General features: G+C 33.6%; 1 long non-coding RNA gene across 2 annotated transcripts in view; it reads right to left on the bottom strand.

Annotated features, from left to right (window-relative positions):
* Positions 1 to 6,451: 6,451 nt before the first annotated feature.
* The window catches only part of LOC307187296, a 28,221-nt gene continuing 18,732 nt past the window's right edge, over positions 6,452 to 15,940 (bottom strand). The window contains exons 4-6 of one of the 2 annotated variants that reach the window (XR_013828573.1): positions 12,144 to 12,236; positions 10,072 to 10,115; positions 6,452 to 6,588 (exon numbers count right to left, since the gene is read on the bottom strand). This is a non-coding gene — a long non-coding RNA (uncharacterized lncRNA). Of the gene's footprint in view, positions 6,589 to 8,789; positions 8,881 to 10,071; positions 10,116 to 12,143; positions 12,237 to 15,940 lie in introns of those variants that run through there. The other variant, XR_013828574.1, reaches the window with a different exon arrangement.

Below are 15,940 nucleotides of genomic sequence, written 5' to 3'. Positions count from 1 at the left end.
CTCCCTCCTTCTAGCTTCTCATCTCCTATTGGTGTCACCCAAATGTCCAGTGGTGATGTAGTCTGTTAAGGTCAACCTCCCAGGAGACAGAAGAGGGCAGAGAAGGGAGAACAAGGAAGTGAGGGAAGATGAAGCATAATCAGCACATCTTCAAGGCCAACTAAACAGTGATAGATGCTACCATTTTGAAATTTCTTCTCCTGAATTTATGTTGACAGATGTTTACTTATTACCCAAAACAGAATATATCTAGTATCTTCGGTGTGTTTAGACCTAGGCCAAACAAATGCAGCCCACTGTTGCTTGCTTTGGTAAATAAATCTATGTTGGAATCCAACCACGCCTATCAACTCTACAAAAGGCAGAGCTGTATAGTTTCAAGAATGATTTTAGGCTTGCAAAGCCTAAAATATTTACTATCTGGTCTTTGACAGAAAAAGTTTGCCAATCTTTCCACTCAAATTTTCTAAAGTGTTTCCAAAGTGACTTAATGTTTATATTTTTGAAATCAGATTTTCTCTGTGAAAAGATTCAGGTTATTTTACACTAAAAAGCAAATTATAGTTAAGTCTGATAATAGCTAGGCTAGCACATGCAGCTGAAAAGTGGGAAAATAAAATGTTTGTTTTGAAAATATCCTTTTTTAAGATCACAAACATCTGGATATTCCCCCAAACATCTGGAACACCAACTGATTGACTCATTATGTTTAGCCAGGAGCATTTTGTAAACACTAGCAGTCAAAACTAAGCATTAGAGGTAAAAAATAATAATTTCATATAACACCCTTATACAAAATACTTCACATTGGCTTTCTTGTTCTTTTAAAATGCACCAAGAAGTACAAAGAAGTCTATAATTCTGTCAGAGATTTTGGAGAATTTAAAGAATATGATATTGTCTTTTTCTTTATATCTTATTCGGTTATGAAATCTCTGTAATCTCATTGTCTGAATGATAGAAGATAATATCATTATGATGTTTTTTAAAAAGGCCTCAAAACTTAAGAGTAAACAATGTACTTTTCAGTAACTATATAGTAGAGTATCAGCAAAGTGGTGTGAGGAATTTACCATCTCTGAACAATTAAATTGAAATAAAACTTGTTCCTTGGTTGCTCAATGTCAGCTCTTTTGATGTCAGAATAGCCATTGGTTAGAGCCAAATAGATTGTCATGAAAGTGTCTGGGGCTTTGGAACCAGCCTGGGGTTTGACTGCTGGCTCGAATTCCTTTTAGGCTGTTTGGGCCAAAGTTTCTACTTAATAAAATGGGGATAATATTTTTATTGGTGATAGATATAGTGTATATGGTACCTGAAAAAAGAATAATAATAACAACAAAACAATCGCTCCCATTTATTGACTTGCTTACTATGTGCAGGCCACTAAACTCAGTATGTCATATACTTTACATCATTTAATCCTCACAAAAGCCATAAAGGTAAGTACTGTTGTTATCTGTCCTTCAGAGATGAGTTCAATGAAATGTTAACTTCCAGTTTACAAATTCTACCCTTAGAAGAGCAGCTACCAACCATCTACTGCCTACTACATGCTGGAGACTTGGCATTTATTTTCTCTTAAGGTTTAGAGAGATTAAATAGTTTGCCAAAGTTACACAGCTAATCAGAGACAGAGCTAGGGTCAGAGCCCAAGAAAACCCCTCAGGGCCATTGCCTTTAACCTTTACTGTACTACCTCAGCAAAAAGTAGCTATTATTATTATTACCATAGGTATCAGTTTAAAAAAATAAACATAAAATCAATGTACTAAAAAGATACACCTATGCATATGTTTGAAACTTGACAAATGTAATTAGGGAATCAAATAGTTTCAGGTATAACCTATTGAATTGAGAGCATCTATCTTTGTACTGAATTGCAAAGTAAATATGAGGACAACTTCTAAAAGTCAAAATAGAGCTAAGCACGAAGCACTCCACACCTGAATCCACTTTCCCAGGACAATCCTTCTAAGAAACAGAATTTGAAATTTTGAATTCCAAAGTTATGTTCACATCTGCATCAGATATCTTAAATCGTGTGTGTTGCTGAAAAGTGATAAAGCCTGCAATTATGTCATCTCAAGCTCTGAGAAAGTAAGGTGCAGTAATGTTTGTGAAAGAGCATACTGGCATATGCAGTCCACGTCAGAAAAATCAACTTGAGTCCCTATGTTCTTGTATCCTCACTTCAGATTGTCAGCCAGAGTGATATGCAGAAAATATATAGCTTGTCTGAGTTTGCCCTTGCCGAAATAGTCTCAGACTTGTGGGATAAACAGGTTAAAACTTCTATCTGAGAGAGACCTTTTCCCCTCCTGATTTTTTAGTTTTGTTTTTTTTAATCCATCATTGGATTTAGGGATGGCTGCCTGCTAACATATCTGCAAAGAAATGGCATATAACCAAGAAAAGTGCAGCAAAAGTTTGGTTTTTATTACAACATTTGGGCAAGTTTTGAAGAAGATGTCTTCAAACAATAAAAGGTAGTGTTCCAAGAAAATCAAAAATTTTGACCACCTAACTCTCAGCAAGCCATTTTCTGCAAATTCTGTAGGAAGCATAGAAACCAGTCCACACTGTGCACTTCAGTTGGGGACAGAAAACATTACAAATGTGAACAGCCTTTTCTGTTCTGTCTTTTCATCATTCCATTCTTTCCACACTGATAATCAAACAGTAATTGATCCTTTTTTGGGTCACCCATTCATTGGAGAGTTTCTGAACATATGGGCATGCCACCTTCTGGTGAAAGGTGTTTATCTGCCATTTACAAAGGATTGGAACTTTCACGGATCCTTCAAGAAAAAGGCAATGTCCTTGATACTTCTGCTTGCATGACAAATTATTCAACTGATTTGTTTCAATAATTTTCTTTTTCCAGAATTAAAGTCAAGTATTATTCATTATTATCATTTAATCTTAGTTTTAGCTAGTCAGTATAATGAGCAAAAAATAGCTAGAGAGAAATAAAGTCTATAGCCTGAAGGATTCCTCTCTTTCTCACACTTCCTAGGGACCTGTGGAGAATTCAAGACACAGCACCTTAATGTAGCCCCTGATTTAGAAGTCATGCTGAGAATGTACTTCATAGGTCTTAAAAAGTGTCTGAATTTTGCTTTTCTTACTCTATGGTACAAGATTTGATAGCTTGAAAATAGATACTGAAGAATTTAAATTCTAAGTTCATTTGGAAAATATATAATGCACAAGAACTCACCTCATTTTTATGATTATTCTATCAATAGCTTAACAGTGCAAAATTAAGTTTATTCCTAAGGATAATAGACTGTTTCTATGGTAGCTTTTTATAGCTGAAGATAGGAGAGATTAAATTACCACTTTAACAGTGAATTGTTGGGCTTCCCTGGTGGCACAGTGGTTAAGAATCCACCTGCCAATGCAGGGGACACGGGTTCGACCCTGGTCTGGGAAGATCCCACATGCCGCGGAGCAACTAAACCCGTGCACCACAGCTACTGAGCTTGTGCTCTAGAGCCCGCGAGCCACAACTACTGAGTCTGTCCTCTAGAGCCCGCGAGCCACAACTACTGAAGCCTGCGTGCCTAGAGCCTGTGTTCTGCAACAAGAGAAGCCACCACAATGAGAAGCCCGCTCACCGCGACGAAGAATAGCCCCCGCTTACCGCAATTAGAGAAAGCCTGTGCATAGCACCGGAGACCCAACGCAGCCAAAAATAAATAAAATAAATTTTTTTAAAAAAACAGTGAATTGTTTTAAATATTTTAATAACATGCTGATTTTTACAAGAGAAGCTTAACTGTTCCCTCATCAATAGATAGGGTTGCAACATAAAATACAGGATGCCAGTTAAACTTCAATTTCAGGCAAATAATAAATATATATTTTTAGTATAAGTATGCCCCCCCTACAATATTTGGGACATGGATTACTGAAGAAAGTTCCTTGTTCCTCTAAATTTCAAGTTTAAATGGGAATTCGGTATTTTCATTTGCTAAATCTGGCTTTGAATGGTTTTCAAGAGTTCAGCTGGCTATCAACACCCTTTACATTCACCCATTCATTCATTCACTCACTCATTAATTCATTTAACAAGTATTTGAATACTTCCTATACTATTGTCAGCATGGGGAATAGTTTTGCAAAAATCCCCTACCTTATAGATCAGTGGTTCTCATTCTTAGTTGTCCATTGTAATCAGCTGGGGAACTTTTAAAAACATGTTAATAGAGCCCTGGATACAACCCTCAAAGATTCTGAATTACTTGTTCTGGGGTCCATCCTGGTCATTAGACTTGTATAACCTCCCCAGGTGATTCTAATGTATGGCCAAGGTTGAGAACCACTGCTGTAGATGGAGACAAATCGGTTTTAGTCTTTATTTTTGCAATACCAGCACCTGCCACCAGGTGTGTCCATTAATGCTTGATTCACTCAGCATATCAACTCTCTTCATAGAAGCAAACTGCATACAATTTTAACTAATTGAGATTTTTCCAAAGCAATATAACTTTTTTAAGCAAGCACTATACGTTTTTAAATTAAACTATTTTGTCTCAATTTTAAAACTATGAGTATTTAAATAAATGCATTTATACATTCATTCAAAAATAGTTATTTCTGTCTAAGCATTGGGCATTGTACCAGGCACTGGGGATGAAGCCATGAAAAAGACAAAGCTACTCTTCTTACAGGAGGGACAGACAATTAATATGGAAACAAAAAATAAATACTTCCTCTGAAGAAAAAGAACCAAGGAATATAAAAAAAAAATTGAGTAGTGGAGAAGGGTAGCATTTTACAATAAAGCAATCAGGAAAAGCTTCTCAGGGGTACATTTGATCAGACACCTGAATGAGGTGAAGGACTGAATCTGCAAAAATATCCAGTGAAAGGTAAAAGAAATAGCAGGTAGGAAGGTCCTGAAGCCAGAGAAAGCTTGGTGTATTTGTAGGAAGAGTTGGAAGGATAGTGTGGCTGAAGCAATGGTATGGGGAGAGTGATATCAAATGAGGCTAGACAAGGGTATGTAGGCCCTTAGGCCAAGGTAAAGACATTGGGCCATATTCTGGGCTACGGGGCAACATATATGGTCTAATTTACAATGTAAAAATATCACCCTGGCTTCCATATAGAGACTGGATGGTAGGGTAATGGTCTGGCAGGCGCAGGCAGACATTTAGGAGACTACTGCTGTGGTTTGAATAAGAGATAATGGCAACTTGGACTAGGATGGCAGGGGTAGTGGTTTCAAGAAGTGGTCGGACTCAGGATATATTCTGAAAATAAACCAACAGTTCTTGCAGATAGGTTGGATGTAAGGTGTGAAGGAAAGAGGAAACAAGACTGTCTGAGATTTTAGCCATCTACAAAGATGGGGCTTAAAAGGCTGACACAAGAGTTCTGTTAGGGCCAGGTTAAACTTGAGGTGCCTAATGCTCATCCCAGTGGATAGGCCATAATGGCAGATATGTGTGTATGGGGCTCAGAGAAGCAATCAAGGCTGCAGATATAAATTAGATCATCACCAGTACATGCAAGTGTACCATTTTTCTCAAGTTTAACACACTGTACTGTTTTTAAACAAAGTGGTGCAGTCATTTCCTTTCAAAGTGAAATACTTTTTCTAGGAGTTATACCCATGACCTTCTCAACTACACTGGCACCTGATGACTTATAATCCTTTACTACAGAAAGTATATATAAAAGGAAACATTGCCCCCATAACTTTTTAAATGTCCCTGGGATGAACACAAGAAGTAATTGTGAAAATTATATTGGATGATGCATGAGGCCTTTTTAGACTATAACTAAAAAAACCTCTCATGACTAAGAAATGATAATTTTCAGCTGTAACTGCTTTTTTCTTGAAATTGTTTTATCACACATTTTAATATTCAAACAATCCAGTGGTATTTTTAAAATAGTAAGTAAATTATAAATAAAAATTAGATTTTTTATACCATTATATCTTTTAGAATGGGGTTCAAAGAAGTAGCATAATTTTTGATAGATTAAAAGGAGAATTTTAATATACCAACTAATCTTTATTATAATATTCACTAGAGAATATTCAGTTTGTAATGTTGTTGGAAAACTGAATTTAGTAGAAAAAAAGGATTTTGAGTTTCCTATTTGCCACTAAACTAGTTATATGACTGAACACAAATTGTTTAGCTGCCTGGAAACTTAGTTTTCTTATTTGGAAAAAAGGCTACTTCTAAGGGCTTTTGATTAGGTGAAATAGTGTATGTAAAAATATTTCATAAATAATAAAATTATACATGAAAGAAACTGTAAATAAATCATGGACTACTGTCCACATTCTTTTCTATTAATAAATATCACACATCTAGTACTTAAGAACTCAAGGCAGATGGCAATGACGATAACGTTGCTGTGAAAAATTAGTCACAAAGTGTTTTAAACTCAAAAATATAAGTCTAAAAATCTTACCTCTTTTTTTTTTTAACTTCTCTAGTGTTATAAGTTTACTTCTTTTTCTTGAGTTGTTAAGGTGACTGAGTTTATCTTTTTTTTTTCCTCTCTATCGTTGATAAGGATAAATGAGGAATTTGAGATGGTAACATTAAGGAGTCAACACTGACAGATGGAGAAAGGAGAGAACTATGAAGAATTCAGATAAGGCACAAATAAACTTCAACTCAGCTCTCTTTCAAAATTTATAGTATAAGCAATATATAATTATGTGTTTACATTAATGATTAAAATATTGCTAAAAGCTTTTTTAAGAGAGTTAATTTTAATTAATCATCAAAACACTATTACTGGTCAACTTAGTATGGAAACAGTTGTATTAAACAGCAATAGGATTCATTCCCATTTCTACCTCTGATACCTGGCCCTGTGAATACTGGCTATGGAAGAAACAATACCATATATTGGGTGCTGATTCAGACGTGAATAGCCTCCTGAAGAATATGAGACTGGCACCACTTACTATTACTCCTAGTGATCCACTAGCAAAATTTTTGCTCCCTATACCTGCAACCTTACACTCTGATCTACAGGGCTGAGTTTCAAAGGGAGGAATGCTTCCAACAGCAGACACAGGTAGAAAACTATGTGAAGACAGAGAACTGGAGTAACACATCTCCAAGCCAAAGAATGCTAAAAATTGCTGTAAACTACCAGAAGCGAGGAAGAGGCAGGGGAGGATCCCCCTGTATGTCTCAGAGAGAGCATAGCCCTGCAGACACCTTGATTTTAGACTTCTAGCCTCTAGATCTGTGACACAATAGATTTTTGGGTAATTTTTTTAAGCCACCTAGTTTGTGGTACTTTATTATGGCAGCCTTAGAAAAGTGAGACAGCCACTGTTTTAATAAATCTTCTAGATTTAACAGGGCACAGAACTTGTTTAGAAAGATTTACTATTTTCTAGGAACTATTAGCTAAGGGGCTATGTCTCCTGTCTTTCATAAGCAGTTAAGAAGGAACAAGAAGGTAAATCGAATCAGGTAGTACAATCTTTAAGTAAAAAAAAATGTTCATGCTCTCCACAATAAAGCACATTTTATTTTTCTCAAGACAACATTAGAAGATTCTAATGTTTTTAAGACATTAGACAACATTAGAAGATTTAAGACAACATTTAAGACAACATTAGAAGATTCTAGATATGTAACAACATTGGCAAGTAGACTTGGAGAACATGAGCCAGTTTTATAAGTAACAGAGGATGATTTAACGTCCAAGGATGTACTTTTAAACTTTATGCAAGCCAAGGGTCTACAAGACAGGAGAGGTCATTTATGTTGTCTCAACTCCTAGAGCAATATTTGATTTGGGCCAAAGAAGTACAGACACTCCAGATAGATGGGAAAAGGGAAACGGGAAATTTTAAATAATATCAGAAGGAAACTTTTAAAGGAGTATAACATCCATCATTTTGTCAACAGTGATCTGGTTAAGGCTGAGATTTTAGAGCAGTTCAATTGGACTTTGAAATCTAAAATGTGGTGTTATTTTACTGCTCAAAACACATTTTAATACATTGATATAATTCAGTACTTTATCACTAGTTAACAACCACCAGAAAATCTGAAAAAAAATCTATAAATATCATAGTCAGAAATTCTTTAGAACTTCAAGAGAAAAAACAAAATTCCATTTTGTGAGAAAGAAAATCATGGCATCTGAGTTAAAGGAGAGATTCGAAAAGTGGTTCCAGGAGATAGTAACAAGAAAGATATATTCAGTAACAAAAGTGGTAACCAGAAGCTAGCAACAACTTTTTAGTTAAAAGATCATGAAAAGGCTGCTGGAAGAACCAAAAATCATAACCATATGTCAAGAGTAAGTACACAACATAAAAAAAGAAATTATTTAGACAAAGGGACATGCTAGGAATTAGATCATTCTCATCAAATGGTTGGACTGACTTGAAAATATTAATAGTTGGACAAAGCTTTGATGATTTAGAACCTTTACATGGTGGAAAGTAGGTGAATAAAAACGGTTTTTATACATATGGTTACCAAAGGGGAAAGGCGGGGGAGGGATGAATTGGGTATTTGGCATTAAGAGATGCACACTACTATATATAAAACTGATAAACAACAATGGCCTACTGTATAGCACAGGGAACTATATTCAATATTTTCTAATAACCTATCATGGAAAAGAATCTGTATATTATATATGTATAACTGTATAACTGAATCACTTTGCTGTATACCTGAAGCACTGTAAATCAGCTATAGTTCCATTAAAAACAATGGTTTTTATATTGCACTACCCAGCAATATTTCAACATTACCTTTCCCTTGAAGCTTAAGGATATCTGATAGTTGGGATTTGAGCAGATCAAGGCCCCAGAACTAGGAAATCACCCCCAGAGATGCTATCTTCTGGTGTGGAGGACCATATTTTCTAGAGGAATAAGTATAAACTATCATCTTTATATATTTATATTTAGAAAAGAGTAAATTAGTTCAAGCCACCTACTATGACCCTCTCAGAATTTTATGCTGGATCTTTTGCTTTTAGCTGGCTAAGAGAAAAAGTGAGAAGGCTGCATGAAACATTTTGCTGTCAACCCTGGAAGTGGATGTATCCCATCTACCACACTACTTTGTCTAGAATCCAGTCACAAGGCCATATTCATATTGCAGTTTGGGCCAGGAAAGGCAGTATTCCTATGTGGAAGGAGAAGTGGGATTGATAAACACCTAGCAATTTCTGCAAAAAAAACTGATACATGCACAAATATCCCCTATTTTCATTTTGTTGGCATTTGCAGGTATGTCTGTGCCCAACTATTAGTTTTCAGCCTTTCTGGATTAGATTGGCTTTAGATGAATCTCTTGAATCTACAGTTTATACTTGGTTTTAGCTCTATGATTTGACCTAAGAGTTTCCTCTTTCACTAGGTGAGTTTTTTAATTTAAATTTATTGATCTGATAGCTATGTTTGTTCTTAGTTTTGTCAAATTGTTTTGTTTTCTTCTTTTAACTTGTTAATGTTTACTATAAGGTTATCTTTTTTCTTTGGTTTAGTTTTAAGCTTATTTTCTTCCTAAAATTTCAACGGTTTTCTTTTTAAAATGAATATAATCTATCCTCTGATTTTTTAGGCTTGAAAACTCTGTTGGCTTTAAACATGTATAATAATTTGGTTTTGTAGTAAATTCTTCTGATGTTCTTTCTTTTCCTGAGGAAAATGTAAATAATGTTGTATCATCTTCTAGCACTGATTGTAACTGGGATGAATTTCTATATAATTTTCTCTTTATTTTTGGAATAAGGTAATTCAGGCTATTTATTTCTGTTGCTTCAAATCCTTGCCAACTCTTGTTATTTCTAGTTATTTTAATCTTAGCCATGTGAAACGATGTGTAGTAATAACTCATTTGCATTTCAGTTTGTATTTTTCTGACAACTATTGATAGTGAGCATTCTTTCATGTGTTTGTTGACTACCTATATTTTTACATATTTATGTAATACATATAGTTTTATATAAAATATAATATAAATATATATTATGTGTATTATACATGTATAATTATACACACATATATAAAATTTGATAGATATAACATTTTCTCCCAATATGGCTTACCTTTTCGTTTTCTTAATCGTGTGTTTGAAAGAGCAGAGGTTATCCTAAAAAAGAAGAATAAAGTGGGAGGCATCACTTCCTGATTTCAAGCTATCTTATAAAGCTAAAGTAAGTAAAACAGTATGATACTAGCATAAAAACAGACACATGACCAAGGGAACAGAATCGAGAGCCTAGAAACATAATAAATCCACACGTATATGGTCAACAAATATTTGACAAGGGAGCCAAGAATACTCAATGGAGATGACAGTCTCTTCAATAAATATCACAGGGAAAATCGAATATTTCTAAGAATGAAATTATACTCCTATCTTATACCTCTCACAAAAATTAACTCAAAATGAGACCAGAAGCCATAAAACTTCTAGAAGAAAACATAAGAAAAAAACTCCTTGACATACGTCTTGGCAATAATTTTTTGGATATGACATCTAAAGCACAAGCAACAAAATCAAAGATAAACGAGTGGGGCTACATCACTAAAAAGCTTCTGTACAGCAAAAGAAATGATCAACAAAGTAAAAGGACAACTTACAGAATGGGGAAAAGTATTTGCAAACTGTATATTTGATAAGGGGCTAATATCCAAAATATATAAAGAACTCACAACTCAAGAGTAAAAAAAGCACATAATCCAATTAAAAATGGGCAAAAGACCTGAATAGACATTTTCCCAAAGAAGATATACAAATGGCCAACAGGTACATGGAAAGGTGCTCAACATCACTAATCATCAGGGAAATGCAAATTAAAACCACAATGAGATAGCACATCATGCCTGTTAGAATGGCTATCATCAAAAAGATAAAAGATAAATGCTGGTGAGGATGTAGAGAAAAGGGAACCCCTGCACACTATTGGAGGAATTGTAAATTGGTATAGCCACTATGGAAAGCAGTATAGGGTTTTCTAAAAGTATTAAAAATAGAGCTATCATATGATCTAGCGATTCCACTTCTGGAAATATATCTGAAGGAAATGAAAATGCTAATTCTAAAAGATACATGCACCCCAATGTTCATTGCAACATTATTTACAATAGTTAAGGCATGAAAACAACCAAAGTGTCCATTGCCAGATGAACGGATAAAGAAGTTATGATATATATATACACACATATATATATATATATATATATATGATAGAATATTATTCAGCCATAAAAAGAAGGAAATCCTGCCATTTGTGACAACATGGATGGACTTTGAGGCATTTATGTTAAGTGAAATAAGTCAGACAGACAAAGACAAATACTATATGATCTCGCTTATATGTGGAACTAAAAACAAAAACAAAAAACAAATTCATAGTAAAAGAGATCAGATTTGTGGTTACCAGAGGTGGGGCTGTGAGGGTAATTGGATAAACAAGTAATAGGGATGTAATATACAACATGATGACTATAGTTAACACTGCTCTGTGGCACATTTGAAAGTTGTTGAGAGTAAATCCTAAGAATTCTCATCACACACACACACACAATTTTTTTTTTGTATCTATATGAGATGATGGATGTTAATTAAATTCATTGCAGTAATCATTTCACAAACATGTAAGTCAAATCATTATGCTGTACACCTTAAACTTATGCAGTGCTGTATGTCAGTTATATGTCAATAAAACTGGAAAAATATAACAAAGATACTATTACAAAATCTAAAAATAACTCATTTATTAAAACCACTCCAAAAGGAACCAAGACTGTGACTGTGTCATAACAAAACACATAGTAATACAGGTTTACACCTAGAAAATGGATAATAAAACAACCCTGGGTGGGAAGCACAGGAGAAAAGAAGAGGGGCAGTTATCACCATGAGATCTTTTGGCATCTTTACATGTCATTTAAGGAAGAAAAAACATCAAGCAAGGAAAAACAAGTAAGGATAAACTGGGTGAGCATTGTAAACCAACAGCTAATAATTAAGAAGAAACTGGAAAAGAGAAAAGGAGTAGGAAAGTCAGAATCATAGAATAAATGTTAAAAAAAGAATATTAGTAGATTTCAAACTAGTCTTAAAACATATAGCTGCTCTCACATTCTACCCTGGGATGAAGTGTGGTCTTACCCTGCCAAATAGTTTTAAAAGCTGCAGTAATTTCCTGGTATGAAGAATTACTTCAGGATGTTAACGGAGTCAGGATGCTCTCCTCATTAGTACCTGCAATTTATATTCAGACAATTAGATCTCAGAATCCACATGCCCACTCTCTCAATAACCTTTGTAACCAGTTCTCCAGTTACTTTAGTTCCTTACCTCATAAAATATATTTTATTAAATAATTTGTTAAACTATAAAATTTACAATAAAAGCATTTAAAACAAAGTTTTTAACTTTGATAAAATAAATTTAGCCTTTTTCTTTTTTTTTTTTTTTGGCCGCACCTTGCATCTTGTGGGATTTTAGTTCCCCAACCAGGGATTGAACCTGGGGCCACAGCAGTGAAAGCACCAAGTACTAACCACTGGACCACCAGGGAATTCCCCAAATTTATCATTGTTTTTGATTTCATGATGAGAACTTTTGGTGTTTTATCTCAAAAACTTTTTTCTACTCCAGTTCTGTGAAGATTTTTCTCCTAAGTTTACTTCCAGAAGTTCTATGATATCTTAGCTTTTATGTTTAGATCAATGACCCATTTCAAATTAAGTATCTGTAGTTTTTGAAAATTAAATCAATCTTGCATTTCTAGAATAAGTTCCACTTAGTTATGATGTATTATTTTTATATATTGCTGAATTTATAATATTTTGATAAGAATTTTTGAATCTATGTTCCTAAGGGATATCGGTCTCTGGTTCTGTTTACTTACAATGTCTCTGTCTGGTTTTAGGGTATTAGGATAATGTTGGCATCATAAAATGAATTGGATATTGGTAATAGTTTCATTACCACTATTTTCTGAAGGAGTCTGTATAAGATTAGTGATGTTTTCCTTTTAATATTTGTTTTAATCTACCAATCCAACCGTGTGGGACTGCTGTTTCCTTTGTAAAAGGGAAGTTTTAAAATAATCGATTTCAATTTTTTAAATAGGAGACTTAACATGTTTTTCCCCCCATGCCAGTTTTAATTTGGCCTTTCAGAGTATTCTATTTTATCTAAGTAGTCATAGTTTTTAACAAAATATGTCTTTACTATTTTTTTAATGTATGTAGGCTCCATAGCGTTTTCTCCTCTTTCATTCCTGTCTTTGGTAATTTTTGTCTTTTTTCATTCTTTCCCGATCAGTCTAGCAAGAGGTTTATCAATTTTATTGATCCTTTCAAAGAAGTAGCTCTTTGTTCAACTGATTTTCTCTATCGTTTATTTTCCACTTAATTTATTATTCTATTCCTTATTTCATTCCTCCTACTTATGGTGGGTTTAATTTTTTGTTTGTTTGTTTTACTTTTTAAAATAGAAGCTTAGATCATTGGTTTTTAAATGTTTCCTCTTTTCTAGTATCAGCACTTCAAGCTATAAATTTCCCTGTAAGTTACTGTAGTTGCACCCTACAAATTTTGATGTGTTATTTTCATTATAGTTCAAAAATAATATCATTTCATTCAGTTCAACATTTTTTCTAATTTACCATGTTATTTATTCATTGACCAATGGGGTATGTAGAACTGTGTAATTTAATTCTAAAATATTTAGATATTTATTTCAAGATAAATGTTGTCATTGTTTTCTAAATTAATTTCATGTGGTCACAGAATACATGCTGTATGACTTTGATTATTTTACATTTATTGGAACTTCTTTTATGGCTCAACATATGATCTATCTTGATGAATATTTCCTGCCCATTCAAAAATAAGATGTATTCTGTGTTGGGTGTAGTTTTCTATAATTCCAGTTAGGACAATCAGGGTGCTATTGTTATTCATGTTTTCTATAATCTTAGAGAAATTTTCTGGCAACTTATTTTATGAATTACTAAACTGTGTTGAAATCTTCAACAACATTTATGGATTAATTTATTTTTCCTTTCAGTTCTCTTAGTTTTTGCTTCTTGCATTTTGAAGCTCATTATTAGGCACACACACATTTAGAATTATGTCTTCTTGATTAAATGATCCTTTAATTATTATGAGATGACATTCTTCACTTTGGTAATATTGTTTGACCTGAAATTGATTTTGTCCTATATTAATATAGCCACTTTATCTTTTTTACGACTAAAGACCTATAATTGTCTTTATATTTAAAGTGATTATTGTGGACACCATAAAGTTTGGCCTTGCCTTTTTATCCAGTCTGAAAATCTCTACCTTTTAATTGGACTGTAAGAATATTTGTATAGATCCAAATTTCCATCTAAATTTTTATTTAGCCAAAAATAACTTGCTTTATTTTTGTAGTGCTTGTAGTGCTGGACTGTTAATGATATATTTTCTTAGCTTTGTCTGAAAATGTCTTTATTTTTGCCTTTATTTTTGAAGGATATTTTAACTAGATATGGAATCTGATCAATAGTTTTCCTTTTCTTTCATTATTTTGAAGATTTTTTCCATTGCCCTCCAGCTGATATTGTTTCTAATGAGAAGTCAATTTTAACTCTTATTAATTCCAAAGCATGGAAAATGCCCCCCCCCCCTTTTTAATCTTTGGTTCACTAAAATTTTTCTCTTTATCACTGATTTTCAACAATGCGATTTTATGTCCCTTGGTATGGTTTCTTGTGTTTGCTCTACTTGGGGCTTATTGAGCTTCATGGGATTGTGAGTTTATAATTTTCTTAAAATTTGAAAAAATATTTGACTGTTATTTCATCAAAAAAATTTCTGCTCCCCTCATTTGGAACACCATTTGTACTTAAGTTGGATCATTTGATATAGTCCCATAGCTCACAGAGTGAATATGTTCATTTATATTCAGCCCTTTTGCTCTCTGTGTTTTAGTTTAAACAATTGTTAATTGCTATATCTTTAAGTTCATTGATTCTTTATTTTACACTGGACAATCTGCCATTAAGCCCATTTATTGTTTCCTGTATTTTTTTTTTTTCTTTCATATTGGATATATTTTTCAGGTCTCAAAGTTCATTTTAGTTCTCTTTTCATAACTTTCTTTCCTCATTATAATGCCTTAAAAATATTTCTAATTGCTATTTTAAAGAATGTGTCTGCTAATATTATTTTATTTATGGGTTTGTTTCTATTAACTAATTGCATTCCTAGTTATTACTTGCTTTTTCCTGCATGTCTAGTAATTTTTGATTCAATGCTGAATATGATAATTTTCATGTTGTTGAGTCTGGATTTTTAGTTTTCCTCTAAAGAATGCTGACATTTTTTATGTAACACAATTATTCATCCATTTGAGGTTGTTTAAAAAGTTTTGTTTGTGAGGTGCTAGACTAGCCTTAATGTGGATGTAATTTAGCCTTGTTACTAAGGTAGTACCCTTTTGGGGTCTCTGCTGAATGCCTGGACTGTTCACTAATGTTACTACACTTTGGCTGGTCTGAACTCAAATATATCCCAGGTCTGTCTATGCTCTACCTTCCTGCTTTTCATTCTGGAAAGTGCCTCCAGTTAGAAAGGGAGAATGATTGCTGGACTCACTTAAGTACTTTCCCTTCTCTTTAGAATCACAGCCTTGTGCTGCCTGTTTTCTGAAGTCTGAAAACAGTTGTTTCCTATACTTTGTCCAGTTTTTTAGTTGTATGCCAGTCTAGTACTTTTTACTTACTTTTTTTGTGTGTCTTTTTATTGTAAAATAAAATAAAATTACAGAAAAAAAACACAAAAGAAAATGAATCTTAGTGAATTATTATAAGGTTAAATACCTGCTATGGTCTGAATTTTTGTGTCCCCCCCAAATTCATATGTTAAAATCCTAATCACCAAAGGTGATGGTATTAGTAGGCGGGGCCT

This window comes from Stenella coeruleoalba (genome assembly GCF_951394435.1).
Source record: "Stenella coeruleoalba genome assembly, chromosome: 5".
NCBI classification, from domain to species: domain Eukaryota; kingdom Metazoa; phylum Chordata; class Mammalia; order Artiodactyla; family Delphinidae; genus Stenella; species Stenella coeruleoalba.
This window is presented reverse-complemented; position numbering and strand designations above follow the sequence as displayed.